The sequence below is a fragment of the Dermacentor albipictus genome, chromosome 3 (assembly GCF_038994185.2).
Source record: "Dermacentor albipictus isolate Rhodes 1998 colony chromosome 3, USDA_Dalb.pri_finalv2, whole genome shotgun sequence".
Taxonomy (NCBI): domain Eukaryota; kingdom Metazoa; phylum Arthropoda; class Arachnida; order Ixodida; family Ixodidae; genus Dermacentor; species Dermacentor albipictus.
Genome location: NC_091823.1, coordinates 130781868 through 130798230, shown reverse-complemented (window position 1 = coordinate 130798230; position 16363 = coordinate 130781868). Strand labels below are relative to the sequence as shown.

Sequence of the window (16363 nt, the reverse complement as noted above, 5' to 3'; positions counted from 1 at the left end):
TGTTGGTTGTCTTATATGAAGCTTGTGGACGAGATACGATTTCCTATATTATCTGTCTCTCAGAAGTGTGACTGTAGATATGAAGTGTAATGTAGTTAAATTGTGACCTGGGGGGCAGGTTAAAATTCTGTGCGACTAATTTCGGAAGTTTCTTGGCAGTGGCCGCACGATTTTAATATACCGTTGACTGGCTCTCCTGTTTTGCCGAACCACTGTTTGTATTCAAGCACATAAACAAAGCAGGGGGTAAAATTGATGATGGCTAGTGGCTATACATGTGTATCGGTGAAAAGTGTACAGCTCCTGATACCTGCGCGTGTATGTGGGCAGGGCATGGTCTTGCTGCCAGGCAATAATGCACCATTTTTTACAGATGCAACGGATACGTCAGGATGACCACAGATTTTTCTACAAGTTCTTTCGCAAGGCGCCGCAGCTCTTGGACAAGCTATGGAGCTCTTTAACAGAGGACCTCACACGGCAGCACCACATTCGAGAAACCCCTGGAGCCTGGAGAACGACTTGCTGTAGCGTTAAGGTTGGTAATGGACAGTCGCCCCAAGAGTAATAATGTGCGATTGGAGGAATACAGAACACCGTTTCTTTGTCATTTAATGTATCATTTATTTTATTTTATTTACATATTACTGCCTGCCACCTTTTGGAAGGAGTCACAAAACATTGAAGTAAAACAAAAGAAAGAAGGAAACGACTGACAATGAGCGTGCATAAAAAATACTAATACATAATAATAATAATATATTAATAATCATCTTTATTTCTCTCTTTCCACAGAATACAGAATTATACACAACTATTTATTAACTCATAAACAAATAAAAATATATAGTACACGAAATGCTGATACAAAACGAGAAATAGTAATGATGGTACTGACAATGCGCGTGAAGAGAAATACAAGAAAAAAATGATCACAGAGACTGAAAGTTTCCACTTACTGCATCACCAGTGTAACAGTTACGGCTAACTAAAAAAAAAAACTGCCATCGACTGGCATCGCACAAAAGCTACCTCAGTGCTTTTGACCTTGCGCAACCTGTAAAACATCCACTGATGTATGCTTGCACATGTAGTATTAAACAAAGGTGGTAGCTAACCTACACAAATGAATTTTGATCATACGTCACCCGAAAAGGGCCTCCACAGCCATGTAGATCATTGTCAAGAAAAATCATGTCATCATAATTAGTATTCAAACAATTGAGACATGCATACTAATTTTTTTCAACTTGCATTCAAGCTACTTGGCATCCCGGTAAGACATAAAAGACGTTGCCTTGACTTACTGTGTGGGGATTGAGGCGGCTAGACTCTGCAGTGGTGTGTAAGTCATATAGTGGCGATCGTGCCTGCAAAGTATTAAACAACTGCAGAACAGCACGACAGCCGCAGAAATTTCTTACATTTTTTTTCAGCTTAAGAAATTTTTTAAAGCTCACATGCTGTTCACGGCTCCCGTCAGGTAGCCCTGCTTTCTGCCAGAGAAGCAGGGTCATACGCATAAATGTCTCATTTACACACTGCCTTCAATGTCACTGATTACGTACAAAGACTTTGGCCAAACATCCAATGCAGAACATGCAAAACCAACTCTGGAACTGAGCCACAGAACACAAAGAAAAAAAAAGCAAGGAATGTGGCTTGTGGATGATAGTTGTGGGAGAGGTAGAGGTTGTCTATGTTGGCAGCGAACCTCGCATCCTGGCTATGTGGTGGCAAGGCATTTCCCTTTCTGCTACCTTTTCTAATAATAATAAAAGAATTAGAAAAATGCTTGTGCTGCTAGAACGCCCCAACACGCTTTACAACTTGCAGCATATAACCGAAATTTTCAATGGGGTCTGGTTGAAGGTTCATTACATTTCTTTTTATTTACAGGCATGTACACGCATCTCTACATGCACGTACAAACTCTACATGCACAGGTGGTGAACTCAAAAAGGTTCATTGCTGCAAGACAGGCTGAATGAGTAAACACAGATGAAAGCGATAAACATCTGTCTTGCAACAACACACCTTTAGTTGCAAGTCAGTGCTTCTTTATCGTAGATGTGTTGCTAAAACATGTTCACACATCTCTACAGCAGCAATGTCCAGCCAACCAGGCCCACAGACATCAACTTTATGAAATTCTTGAATACCGCACAAAAACATGGATACAACACAGTGTAAGATGAACAAAAAAGAAGAGCTGAGGGGCTTTGACATGACAACAGACAAGGAAACGTATATAAAGCATAAAGGAAAATAACTGTCATTTTATTTGTAATGTCAACATCACAAGGAGAAGGGAAATGAAAGTAGACAAAATATAACTTGCCACTGGTGGGAGCTAAAACCAATTGAGCTGGAGGCTATTCCACCATCAATTTCATAGAATGTTTATGTGTACTAGATTAGGCTCTTGGAGTGTTCTTGCACGAGTAGCACTGGCTAACACTACCAGGGTGAGATCTAGTACATGCACATACAGGCACAAGAAAGTTTGCAGAGGGATAGCCATTGCTGCAGCTCTACTGGTAAAGCAATGCAAGCATAATTCAAAGGTTGTGGGTTCGTCTCCCATTAGTGGGAAGCTACCTTTTCATATACTTTCATTTTCCTCCTTATTTTTCCATTTCGATATAGAGTAATTAAATTCATCAATGATTTCCTTTTGTTTCATTGTCTCTTGGCTTTATCATTCAAAAAGTATACATTAAAAACATTAATCTTTGAATTATTCTCCTACTTGCATCAATTTAATTTTCAAATCGAGATGCGTATCCTCACTGGCCTCTCTAATGTGTTTGAGCAGAGAGACGGCAAAAGTTCGAGGTCGTCCTGTGGTTTGCATCTTTTCATTGCACTTCAAACATTGCCTAATTCCTCCAATATTCACTGACTCTAATCTTTCTTTTTCCTTTTCCTTCCCCTAGACTTTGCTTCAGAAGCAATGCTTCCTAACGTATCCAGCCTACGACTGCCTGCTGAAGCCAGCGATGCTCCTGACTGCGGACTGCTGTGGTGTGCCTCAGAATCCTCAGGAACCAGAACTTCTTGAAACATTGGTGATTCAAGAGATTCCAAAATGTCCTGAGACTCCACAGACTCATGCGACGCCGAAGACAGAGTCGATGCTGGCGCTTGTGACTCTTCACTTCACGGTGATGGCGCTTCAAGTGTTGCCAGATCGGAAAACTGGCACATTTTTTGTTAAGATGTCTGCAGCACTTCCCTCCTCACTCGATGGGGGCACTGGTGGAAGGTTGGCGGACATCCTGCATGTGAGCGTAATAAGGTTTGTGGGGATCGCACGCGCATCCCGATATCTCCGGAGCGGCCACGCGGTTATCACGCGATAATCACGTGCTCGCTCGCGAAGGGTAGCGGGGAGAGGGCACCTTCGTCGCTCCCCCTGCTCTTCGCGCCTGGCCGCGACGCTGCAGCCAAGGCACCCCGTTCCCTCCTTTCCCTTTCTTGGAACCGGGGAGACTTCCCTCTCCGCCGCTCGGGGAGCAGCGCTGTTGCCCCGAAGCATTTTTGTCTCACGGTGGAAGAGCTAGCGAACGGCCGCATCTCAAATCCGCCGCTGAGACCGCCGCACGCCGTCCCCCCTGTTGCGCCCGGCCTTTGTGTGCGACTCACCGCCCCAGGGCCCGAGCGCGGAACCACTTTGGGTGAGCTGAACTCTTATCAGCCTCTTTTGTGGCTCCCACATTGTGCGGTTTGTTTCACCCCAGACGTGCAGAATTCTCCGCCGCTGTGGTTGTGTTTTGTGTTGTATTTGTATGTGTTGTGGCTGTTGTTGTCTGTTGGAATCATTGTACACCAAGGTGAATAAACACCTTAGGTCGAGACTCACCCTGTCCCCACTGGCCTGAACCCGCCGTGGTCGCAACTCACTGCGAACCGCGGGTTAGGGGTCACAGCTCTGACTGCTAGGGCTGCTGCGAAAGTGCTAGGGAGCGACTGCCGCTCCGCCGGCGCTGTGCGATCCAGAGAAGGGTCAGGTGCGCACGCGCGAGCCTGAGTAATACCCCTATATTTGGCGCCCAACGTGGGGCCAGAGGTGTGACAGGTTGAGTCTGTTTGTGTAAGTGATTGCCACGACACGAACGAACCATGGCAGCATACGGGGCTGATTTACAGCCGTTGTATACGCTGTCGCAGGTTGCTACCAACAGGCAACAATTCGAAGCGGCGGTAACTGCTACCGCTCAGTCATGCCCTGCGGCGAACATTAGCCCTGGGAATTTGATAAGCTTCGAAGAGGGTAGCGCTACACACGAGGCGCTCTCTCCGGCAGGATGTACCCTTGAAGGCGTGAGGCACATTACGCCGAACCCTTCGCCAGTGTTTGCGGAGAGCATGGAGCCACTGCGGCATACTTGCTCGACGCGTTCTGCTCCTGTGCCAGGCATTACTGGCCAGAGCGAGCCTCAACAGGCGCTGTTGCAGTATGCGATGCGCTTGATTGAGAGGTTGACAGGTGCCGTGCAGAACACTCTGCTGACATCTGCCGCCGCTGCTAGACCGAGAGTGAGGGTGGACTTACCCACCTACAGCGGGTATCATGATTCAGTTAGCGTCAACGAATACCTCGATCGCGTGCTGACTTACCAGCGCGCAACGGGGCTGTCCGATGGCGAGATACTGGAACGCGTTGTACCAGTGTCGTTAACTGATCACGCTGCCCGCTGGTTCCGGCTTACTGGCTACCGGTCTAGCACGCTGGCTGAGTTCCGAGCGGGATTACGCGAGGAATTCCTGCCCGCAGATTACGAGCGTCGTCTGCGGCGCGAGTTGGAGCTACGTACTCAGCATCCGGACGAATCCTTGCTCGAGTACGTCAGGGCGATGGACGAACTTTATCGTACCGCTGACCCTACCGCTCCGAACTGCGATAAGGTGGAGAGAGTCACACGACAAGCTCATCCCACCTTCGCAGCGTACCTAAGAGGAAGCAAGTTCAGGGATTTGGATGAGCTGGCCTCGGAGGCAAAGCGCATACAGGCGGACATACTCGCCTTGCGCTCATACCGACCTCCACCCCCAGCGTCGAGGGCACTTGAGCCGCGATGCGAGTGGAACGGGGACACTTTTCGCACTCGTTCCCGTGGAGATGGTGTGGTTGCTTTCAGTGACGGACAACTGAGAAACGGTTGGGGCTTATCTGACCGGGCTCTCGATCCGTACACTTATGCCATGCATGCAGCATGCGCTGCCGATGGCCGAGGTATGCAGAATCGTGGTCGATATGCCGGCTCGATGATGCGAGAGCAGAGCGTGCCTGCAAGGGAGCAGTCGATACAGAGGAATAACGGTCAAACGGCGCGAGGCACTGGACGCCAAGCCCGTCAAAGGCCGGCTCTCCTCTGTTATCGGTGCAACCAGCCGGGGCACTACGCCCGGGATTGCAGACAGCCTGCGAACCGAGAGCACGCGCTTTCGGGAAACGAGCGGGGCCGCCGGTGAGCAATGCTGCATGGCCGGCGGCGGTTACAGCGGTGCGAAGTGAGACACACGAACTCCTTGCCCCGCTGGCTTGTCGTTTTGGATTGCCCAGCGACACGCCAGTCCCGCTCATAGAGGTTACAGTCGCCCGGCGCAGGTTTTTTGCGCTGTTAGACACAGGAGCAAGCGCTTCACTATTTGGCGACGAGGTGTGTGAACATCTCCGTCGGAACGCTATCCGACTGAGAGAGAGTAATGTGACCTTCCGACTGGCCAGCGGCACGGCACACGCGAGCTGTGCTGCTAGGCTTGTGGTGCGGTGGGAGAAGCGGGTGAGGCGACAGCGCCTAGCTCACCTTCCCGGCCTGTCGGTTCCTATAATTCTTGGTAGAGATTTCCTCGCCAAGACGGGCATTGTTATTGACGTCTGCAACGGAGGATATAGGGAGCGAGCATGTGGCACCCTGAAACCTTTCGTTTCATTTCAAAAAGCGTCAGAGACAACTTCGTTCGATGATGCTTCGCGCGCAGACCGACCAAACGATTGCCCGAAAAGGTCCCTCAGAACGGTTGCGGCCGGGTCGAAATGCCGTCCGGCCAACCGCGCTGAGAAAAGAGGCGCGGAGGGGAACTGCTCCCCTCCCGCACAGCCCGTAACCCCCGCTGCGGTGGCAGACTGTGCCGCAGTGAGGGGCGAACGATACCACCCGCTGCTGGACGACTCAAGCAGTTTGTCGGGGGAAGAAAAGGCTCGCCTCTCAGCGCTTCTGACTGAATATGATGCCGTATTCACAGAGCGGCCTGGTTGCACTGCGCTATACAGGCACAAAATTGAGACAGGCGACGCCTCTCCGTGGAAGTGTAATCCTCGGCCGGTGAGTTTGGCTAAGAGGAAAGCACTAGACAGCGCTCTGGACGAACTGCTCGATACAGGCGTTGTTGAAAGATCGGACAGCCCATGGGGTTTTCCTGTGGTGTTGGTTCCTAAAAAGGATGGGACGCCCCGCCTTTGTGTTGACTATCGCCGCCTGAACGAGGTGACACGCAAGGACGCATATCCGCTTCCTAGCATTCCCTCGATCGTATCCAACGTTGGCGGAGCGAAGTACTTCACTACGCTCGATGCAAGCAGAGGATACTTTCAGGTGGAGGTAGATCCCTGTGACCGAGAGAAGACTGCCTTCACTTGTCACAGGGGACTTTTCCAGTTTACCCGTATGCCATTCGGACTTGTCGGTGCGCCTGCGACTTACCAGCGCCTGATGGACCGTGTCTTGGGTGACGCAAGGTGGCACCACGCTCTTGCTTACCTGGACGATGTTGTGGTATACTCGCGTACCTTTGATGGGCACTTACGCCATCTCAGGGACGTGTTGGAGCGTCTGAGGTCTGCGGGGATAACGCTAAACCCGACCAAGACCCAGATTGCGGCAACCCGAGTAACGCTACTGGGGTTTAAACTGGATAACGGACGCCTTCTACCGTGTGATGACAAGGTTCAGGCATTATTGAACTACCCGTCACCGGAAGACATAGGCGGACTGAGACGCTTTTTGGGGCTGGCGAATTTCTATCGACAGTTCATCCCAAACTGCGCTGCACTGCAAGCCCCCTTGACAATGCTGTTAAGGAAAGGTGAGCAGTGGAGGTGGGGTCCCGAGCAAGAGGAGGCACTGCGCAACCTCGTAAACGCGCTCGTGGAAACCACCGAGTTAAGGCTACCTGATTTGAACAAAGAATTTGTCATTCATACGGACGCCAGCGACCTTGGCCTAGGAGCGGTTTTGCTCCAACAGCACGAAGGTAGTTTGCGCCCGGTAGCTTTTGCCAGCCGCTCTTTGACTCCCGCAGAGAAAAATTACTCCGTGACAGAAAAGGAATGTCTGGCGATCATTTTCGCTCTCAAAAAGTTTGACTACTATGTTGATGGAGTCCCATTCATAATTGAGACCGATCATATGGCACTAACTTGGCTTAGGCGCTTAGGAGAGCCGAGCGGCCGGCTCGCGCGATGGGCACTTCTCCTGCAGCGATACGATTTTACCGTTCGCTACAGGAGAGGAAAGAACAACGTTGTGGCGGACGCACTTTCGCGCGCGCCCGTTGACTGTGAGAAGAGTGATATTACTACTCAACTCACCTCGCCCGAAACTGAGCTTGTGAGCGGACTAACCGCTGCGACGACTGAGGTTGTCAGGAGGGGTAATATTAATACCCATCGTGACCCCTCAGTGACTCAGCCTAAGAGCAGAGTAACTGCTACAATGCTCGACGGCGCTGGTCCCGAAGGAAGGGCGGATGAACCCCCTTCTCAGGACGAAAGCGTGAACCACTTGGACTGCGTCAGTTCTGTGGGGCGCGTGTTCGGCAGAAAGGAGCTGTTAGAGGCACAGCGGGAGGATCCATTTTGTAAGAAAGTGTTTGAGGGGCTCCGGGAGCCCGGCGGCGCGGCCGCGGCGCACATGGACGCAGCTGGTATTGCTGTGGGTGCGCGGCGCTCTGAAACAGCTGGTAATGCTGTGAGCGCGTTGGATTCCTACCTGCTAGACTCTGACGGCGTCCTGCTGAGATACATTCCCGCGGAGAAGGATACACACGAGTCCTTCAAAGCGGTGATTCCACGCACGCTGAGAGGAGCACTTTTACGCTACTTTCACGATACGTGCCTGGCCGGGCATGCAAGTGGCCCTAAGACTTATCTGAAGTTGTGCCGCTTTGCTACCTGGCCTGGAATGAAGCGGGATGTGATGCGCTACGCCCGCTCTTGTAACGTGTGCCAACGCGTGAAGCCGCGTGGTGGACGCCCACCCGGGCTCATGCAGCCGATCAATAGCCGAACACCGTGGCAAATTGCGGCATGTGACGTCATGGGGCCTTACCCCAGGACACCGAGCGGGAACCGATTCCTTCTCGTAGTCACAGACCATTTCAGCAAGTGGGTGGAACTGTTCCCCCTACGGAAGCTGACGGCACGCGTAATCATGGGAAAGCTGATCGAGGTGTTTACACGATTCGGCTATCCTGAGCAGCTGATAACGGACAATGCGTCCTACTTCACTGCCAAACTCTTCGTGGACTCTTGTGCAGCTCTCGGCATTAAGCACAGGAGAACAACCACGTACCATGCCCAGGCGAATCCCACTGAGCGTGTGAACCGCAACATCAAGCACATGCTAGTTGCATTTGCGGGGACGCACAATGAGTGGGACGCTTGTCTTCCTGAAATTGGATTTGCTATCAGGTCGACAGTGAATCGATCGACTGGGTATACACCCGCCACCCTCAACCTTGGGAGGGAGCTGTTAAGTCCGGTAGAACTTACTCTACAGGAACGAAGCAGCACGGAACTGGTTGTTTCGTCGGCACGCGCCGATTATGCGACTGGGCTGCGCGCGAAGGTAACGGAGGCTTTACGAAAAGCGCGACGGAACCTGAGCACTGCGCGTGCCGAGCAGAAAGCGCAGTACGACCGCTCTCATCGGGAAGTTCACTACAAAGTGGGCGACCTGGTGTTGAGACGGAATCACGTCCTGAGCGACGCCAGTAAGAAATTCTCAGCTTCTCTGGCGCCGAAATGGACAGGACCGTACCGGGTGCGAGAGACTGTCTCTTCACTCGTGTACAGGCTGGCGGACTTGAAGCTAAGACCGATCAGCCGACCGGTGCATGTCTGCGATCTCAAACCCTACTATGACAGAGGAAACGAGTGGCCCGAGGAGAATGCTCTCCCGCGCCCGCAGGCAGCGGCATCGGGTGGCACGGCTCGACGTTCGAGCCCGGTGCGGTATTATAACTTGCGATCTCGGCAGAACTAACTCTGTCCGGTTCGCGGAGGCTATTTTATTGTGCACGATATCGGACGGAATGCTCCTCCGATGTCTAGCATGCAGGCTTCCAGAGCGAGCACGCGCTTTCTCTTTGGAAGAAGCGAGAGGGGCTAACAGAATTGTCGCAGCAGCAGACCGCCCGTCGGGAGCCGTGAAACAACCACCAAGCAAAAAGGAAAGACCATCTCCACTCCTGGTGGGGACGAGCAGGCCGCAAGCAGTCAGCAGCGCAGTGCGGGCAACAGGCGGCGAGAAAACATCCTCCGGCGGCTAACAGCGAGGTGAGAGGTGCAGCGGGCGACTTCCGGTCCGGAATGGTCGCAGCGGCGCAGAATTCGCCGAACCGCGCCGCAGAACCCCGCCACCGAGTTGCAAGCCCCGCAACCAAGCATCCAGCCTCAAGGCCGAGCGTAGACTTCGCCCGCAAGGACAGAGTGGACCCCTGCTGCGCAGCGAGGTGCAAGCCATCGTCAGGGGTGGGTCGGCGCGCCTTTGCCGACCTTGCGTGCCGAAACCCGCGAGGGTCCGCAACGAACAGAAAGAAACGCGTTCGACCATACCAGAGGGCAACGACCTCCGAGAACATCAAAAGAGCTGTCCTGCGCCATCTCGAGGCTGGTTCGGGGATCGCGTCAGCGTAATCGAGGCAGCCAAGAGAAATCCAGGGGCCCCCTTCGCCACCACCAACCCGGCAAGTCCGACTGGGTAGATGACGCCGCCGAGAAGCAAGGTGACCCGGACCCAGCAGCCTTCTTGCCTCCCACTGCATCCCGCTGCTGTCAAGCTGCTCCGTATCATCATTCCATGTTCCGGCCTGGCTCGCGACCACCTACACGGCGACAACGACGGTCTGCGGCTAGGGCTGCTCCCTCACCAACGTGGACTCAAACCGTGTTGCTGTCGGAGTAGCACGTCCCTCTCGCAGGAAAGCCTCAGGTGACGGCGGCCTCTTAGCGGCTAAAGGGTTATTTTAAGGAGGGGGGGATGTGAGGATCGCACGCGCATCCCGATATCTCCGGAGCGGCCACGCGGTTATCACGCGATAATCACGTGCTCGCTCGCGGAGGGTAGCGGGGAGAGGGCACCTTCGTCGCTCCCCCTGCTCTTCGCGCCTGGCCGCGACGCTGCAGCCAAGGCACCCCGTTCCCTCCTTTCCCTTTCTTGGAACCGGGGAGACTTCCCTCTCCGCCGCTCGGGGAGCAGCGCTGTTGCCCCGAAGCATTTTTGTCTCACGGTGGAAGAGCTAGCGAACGGCCGCATCTCAAATCCGCCGCTGAGACCGCCGCACGCCGTCCCCCCTGTTGCGCCCGGCCTTTGTGTGCGACTCACCGCCCCAGGGCCCGAGCGCGGAACCACTTTGGGTGAGCTGAACTCTTATCAGCCTCTTTTGTGGCTCCCACATTGTGCGGTTTGTTTCACCCCAGACGTGCAGAATTCTCCGCCGCTGTGTTTGTGTTTTCTGTTGTATTTGTATATGTTGTGGCTGTTGTTGTCTGTTGGAATCATTGTACACCAAGGTGAATAAACACCTTAGGTCGAGACTCACCCTGTCCCCACTGGCCTGAAGCCGCCGTGGTCGCAACTCACTGCGAACCGCGGGTTAGGGGTCACAGCTCTGACTGCTAGGGCTGCTGCGAAAGTGCTAGGGAGCGACTGCCGCTCCGCCGGCGCTGTGCGATCCAGAGAAGGGTCAGGTGCGCACGCGCGAGCCTGAGTAATACCCCTATAGGTTTGCACATACTGTCAATGTGTAAATAATGTGCCAGTCTGGATGCAAAAATATATGAAGGCTCAAATCCGTCCACATTTGTTTTAGTGTGTGATTTTATTAGAGTACACTGAAGCTCTGAATCAGTTTTGTAGGGACAAAAGTGGCTTGCCTACACAACCAGAATGAACAGTTTCTGCATGCGCATAAGTGTAGCTTTTGTATCTTTTTCTGTTTTTGCTTGTGATGAATTTAGGCAGTTCTTACGAGATCTGCATGCCTAAAGCCTAGTGATTACTTCTACTCAAAACAGTGCATGATATTTGGAATGTTTCAGTTTTGAAATAATTAGCAGGAAGCATTCCACTACATTTACTCAGTAAAACCACTTAATAAATTTCATGTTGAAAGACCTATGCTTGCACTTTCTAAACATAGAGTAGTAGTACTGTTAGGTCTTGCTTTAGCATAAGGCTCTCTCCTGTTCTAGTTTTTCTACTTGAAACGTTCTTGGCTTGTAACTTTGTTTTCCTTTCACTTGTTTGTAAACTTCATCTCATTCTAAACTGTTTTTCTTACATGAATGTACGTCTAAACAGTGTGAAGCTGTGTACGTAGTAGTCAGTGCATTTGTTGTTTGTATTTAGGAAGTTGTGTCTAATAATGTTTGTCTTCTTGCCATCTGCCTTGTAAAGGGTGTTTTGGCCCAGCAAAGCTGACCTTAGCGAGCAAACCCTTCCAGAAGGTTTTTTACAGCCAAGCTTTTTTTTGCCTCTTCTCTGGACTTTCCTACCGCTGCTCCTACTGTCTTGCCAAATAGCTCGCCTCATACTGATATTAATGTAGACATTGAACCATTGTCATCCCAGCTGACTACTGGCTACTGTGTTGCACGAGTGACCAGTACTGGACGTAATGCAAATACCAATTAAAATAATGTAACTAGATCGTGGTTTTGGCATATAAAATTTCAATAACCATTTTTTGCACAGTGCGAATGTGTTAAACTGGATTACCTAGTCCTTCCTCGGAAATTTTGCTAAGCAGGAACAGTGTTCTCCACAAACATTGTGAAAGCTTCGCTTAAACCAATAACCACAGCACCTGAGATCTGCAGAATAACCACAGGCTGATAATAAGCAAGGACACTGCTGAGCAGACACAAAAAGAATTATCAATTACACAGCTGACAATGTTGTCAGTACTATGGCACATTTATTCCTACAGCATGATGACACTGAATGAATCCCTAAGCAAGCTAGGTAATATTTGAGGGTCTGTGATGATGCACCGATTTGCACACTGCTGGCAAGCAACAAAATGCAAAATTAAAACTGTGCATTGAAGTGCCTAAGGTACACGTGAATACAGCAACATTCAATACTCAGTTAAATACTGGCCATTGACTTGCACGCTGCCTTCTAGGATCAGTGCACAGAATAAAAAAAACTACTTGCATGTTTTGTGTTTTCTTTTTGTGTGTGCATCATGCAAGCCCTTTTCTTTTTATTCATCCTGCTAATTTGTATGTGATATTCTCTGTACTTCTGTCTTATGCTTTATTGTTAGGTTTTTAAGTGCTATTTTACTTGTTATTTTGTACCTGTTTTTCTGCTTTCTCTGCTCCCCACTGCAAAGCCAAACTGGCTTTGTGGGTACCTAAATAAATAAATATACAAAGCTATTCTTGTACTGCTTGTATGTCCCCTTACCGGATCACATTTAACGAAATATGCGATAATCGGAGCGGCGACGCAGCACAAATATTTTATCGCCAATTAGACAAAGCTGAATATAATGCATACTGTGCGTCGACTTGCCTGTGTAAGCACTATTTTGAGTCGATTCCCATAAGTGCGGTGCATTGCCAGCTATAATACAAACATACGGCATCGCCGGTCAACGTGGTAAAGGGAAAGCACTAAAATCCCGTGTTTCATTTTTAACACGCCGGCTAAGATGGAAATTTCAAGATCACTTACGGTCTACACTCCATTGTGTAGCGCAGAAACATCATCTGGTCGAAAAACAGCCAGATGACGTCGTTGTGAACGTCGACAGCTGGCACGGCGCGGCTCTTTCCTTTCTGACAACGTCTTCCCAGGCGCCGAAATTTATTCCCCAGGGACTTCCATCACTTCTGCAGCGCTGTGATAACGTCATCTGCACAGATGAAACGCGTTTTCGACATCTGCGAGTCTGCTGATGAGAGAGGCAGCTTATATCAGTGCCACACAGCTAGGCTTTCGATGGCGATCGAGCGCGATCAAATTTCTCGATCACGATCGGTTCTACGCATATTGCGCGGTACAGGCAATCGTGATCATCAAATCCGACCCCGATCGGGCTCGATCGCGATTGAAACTGCTCCGCTATGACGCCCGTATAAAATTCCGAGCACTCACCTGTTCGGCAGCGTTGGGCATGACGATCCACGACCACCTCGTCAAGTGCCTGTTCTAGTGGCGCTTGTGTTTCGCCTGCTACCAAAGCGCAGGTCGAGCCTCAACGCAGGCGATCAGCGCTTCGTTGTTGATCGCCTCCATAGCCTCTGTGATCTATCGACACGATACCAGCGGCGACTCCCGGCGTCTCCACACGATTCTGAAACTTCAACAACCTTTCCGAACCGCCGGAAGTGTACATGCGGCCCACGTGACGTCGGTGCACAAGCTGCCACTTCCGTCGCGTACGCTCAAAATACGCTCAAAATGACGCCCAAGATCAAGACCTCCTTGACGCGCGCGTTTCCTGCGCGTCTGCCCTCTCTAGACGCGTAGGACAGGCGCGTACAGCCTCGCAGACGCGTGACGCGCAGCCAGGCGCGCACGATTCACCGCGTGTGGTTGGGCCTTAATACGGAACCCTGCGGGACACCAGTTTTCATATTGAGAAATGATGAAGTGAACTGATAAAATGAAACAAATCGATACCGGTCAGTCAAGTAACCTTTCATTGGCTCCAACAGCGTTCCACGTATGCCACAGTCATAGTTCAGACAGAAGTATACCACGGTTAGCACAATCTAATGCTTTACGCAGGTCTAAAAATAAGTCTCTCGTATGTAATTGTTTGTCAATGACTTTTAATATTTTATATTTGACATTTAAGAGTGCATGTTGACAAACTTGCTTTTTTAAAAACCGTATTTTGCCTTACTGGTCATAGCATACTTCCTCGCAAACTTTCTAATTGAGTATTTATAACACTTCCAAAAAGCTTTAAAAGAAGCGATAACATCGATATCGGCCTTAAAATGTTTACAGTATGGTCTCCACCGCCTCTGTCAACTCGGCAAACACTGGCTATTTAATGTTTATTAGCGACAAATTCCAGGTTCAAACACTTCATTACTGAAGTGGCTGCTAAGGAGCACAGCTAGTGACACCTCATGTAACTTCAGTATATTAAAGCTAGTGCAGTAACGACTGCAATCAAAGAAAATGTGTCTACTTGTTCATTGGTTAGTCAAAGCGTCTGCGAATGGGCCTGTCCGATATAGCTTTTTGTTCTCTGGTGAAAAGCATGTCCATCTGCGCTTTTTTTTTAAGTAAGAAATATTGCAAATGAACAAAACCTTGCATGCTTAGAGCGCATCTCTTTTCAACAGCACTCTGTGCGTCACCATGACGGCGACTGGAATGGTATATGTGAGCGCGCGCAACTGCTGAATAGCAAGAGCAGCTAGAGCTGAATCACCCGTGCTTTTATGCGCCTCAGCCGCCCCAAGAAGACATTTTTTGGCTGCCGAGAAATGCGCGAACAGGCGGCCCTTGGGCCAATTTTTCACTGGCATGTGTATGCCGAATTTCGAAATAAAGTGTCCTTATATAAATTATTCAGGAGTGCCAATGAGTTGAATATAATTTGCATTCCACGCTCCACTTGTCTATTTTGGGCAGTCCCCTCCATTTCTAGGGTCGATAACATAACAATCCGGTGAGAGAGATTTGAAAGGCAGAGTGGTTAGACAGAAATGGTTGTGGTTGGGTACTATGCATAGAGGGATGCGGTTAAAGCAGAAAAAAAATGAAGGGAAAAATAAGATAAAAAATACCTTGTAACACTAAAGTATCTCTTTAAAATTACACGCGATTCACTTTAAAAGCGCAATAGCGCTTCAAAAACGGCGTGCTTTAATCTACTCCTGTCACACTAGGTTGCTATGACGCATCGTTAGTACATTTACTTGCATCTGTGAGGAAAAGTGGGTCTGAAATCTAAATTGTGTAAGCTAGCTGCACTTCTTGCAATTAATGTTGTTTCTAATCATTTTCCATTTATGAGACGATAACACTTGTCAGGAGTTCCAGAGCGTATCTGACCCTTTCCACTTGAAGTTTTATCTAAGGGCAGACAGGGACGCCCATTGACTCAGGGTGGGCGCAGCGTCCTAATCATCTTTTTCGTAATCCGTATATGTTGCGTCGTTGCATGTTGAAGAATTATGGACATTACCGCATCGGCTGTCTGCTGAATTTCAGCGCAGTGCTAAAGCATAACTCAAGGGGCGGCATTTTTAATAAATAATCTTTAACAATGCCACTGAACATTTACCTACCATCATTTCACTATGCCGAGAGGTTATGACCATTTATTAGCATTTGTATGTACGGTCGTGATGTCTTTGTTATGTTATAGCAGTGTTTTAGTTAGGAATAAAATGTTCCTATAACGCAGCAGAAAAGTTGGGCAAATAAGTGCCGCAAATATAAATCTTTATAGATTTGAAAGTTTAAATTCATGTGGTCATTTGAAATATCATTTTCAATTCAAGATTACAGGCCAGTGAGCTAGCTGGTGCATTCCGCTGAAGAGCGACAAATGGACGTAGGGCCTATGTCAAGAATTATTGGGTGTAGCCGTATGGGAGAGAACTAATTAACCAAAACGAACACTTCAAAATGCTGGCTGGCGGCTGCCGTTGAGCTTCTATCATATTCGCCTTCATCTAACGCGTAAAAACGCAGTGAACTATCCAAATCGCGCAGCTTCAGCGGCCACAGCGGACGCAAACCACCTGTACTGGCTATTCCAAAGGGCGAGTACTACTCTCGAAAATATTCTAAAAGCTGTAAAGTTACGAATGGATCACACACACAGTAAGAGGCGTCGGCTCATATAGTTGAGCCACTACGGCAATCTCTATGAGAGGAGATTTTCCACGTCATTATTTAAACAAACAGGGCTAGGTTATGAGCACAGGGCCACGGCTACCTGTAATAGGGTGTTCGCCCACCTTCTGCCATTAACAGCTTCGTCCGCGAAATAAATTTTATTCACTTACGTGTATGCCGTAGGGTAAGCTTCACAGAAAAAAAAAGCTACTGAAGAAATTATGAACGTTCCACAATAGGTGCCAGCGCTTTGC

The 16363-nt window shown here is 49.8% G+C and overlaps 1 long non-coding RNA gene across 1 annotated transcript; it reads right to left on the bottom strand.

Moving 5' to 3' along the window:
* Positions 1-2252: 2252 nt before the first annotated feature.
* Positions 2253-13748, bottom strand: LOC139057918 (uncharacterized). The gene is made up of 3 exons (XR_011513090.1): positions 13398-13748; positions 12975-13155; positions 2253-3281 (listed from the first exon to the last, which is right to left on the bottom strand). It is a non-coding gene; the product is annotated as an uncharacterized lncRNA (long non-coding RNA).
* Positions 13749-16363: the final 2615 nt, after the last annotated feature.